The following is a 487-nucleotide window of genomic DNA, read 5'->3' on the forward strand; positions in this document are numbered from 1 at the left end:
GTCATTTATTATTGAATGTGGCATCTAATTATATGGGTAATCTAATTTTTTTGCGAAATTCTAATCCAGTAAAATTAAAATCACAGTAAAAATTTCCAGATAGACGGTATATTGAGTTGAGAGTGTGTGCTAATCATAGTGGTGATGATATTCACATTCCAGTTGGCTATTATGAGATTTATGTAAAGTAGTCAAGTGTGTGTGACTGTATTAGCTTAGAACAATGTCCTGTTGTTTTTATGTGTTATAATTTTGATTTGGGATTTTTTCAGTAAGTTTTTCAAAAACCTGAAATAACAGTCAGACATTGGACATTTTCCGACCATTTTGCTCAATTGTCCGATGAAATTTTGCATTGTTCTACCATTTTGTATGAACAACATAAATTTTAAATCAATGATATAATAAATTAACATAGTAACCAATTAATCATGTCTAAGTACAGGGTTTCCCACAAAGCATGCTAAGTGAGCTAAACAGCTCAAAG

This window comes from Amphimedon queenslandica, unplaced genomic scaffold, assembly GCF_000090795.2.
Source record: "Amphimedon queenslandica unplaced genomic scaffold, v1.1 AMPQUscaffold_12830, whole genome shotgun sequence".
In the NCBI taxonomy this organism is placed as follows: domain Eukaryota; kingdom Metazoa; phylum Porifera; class Demospongiae; order Haplosclerida; family Niphatidae; genus Amphimedon; species Amphimedon queenslandica.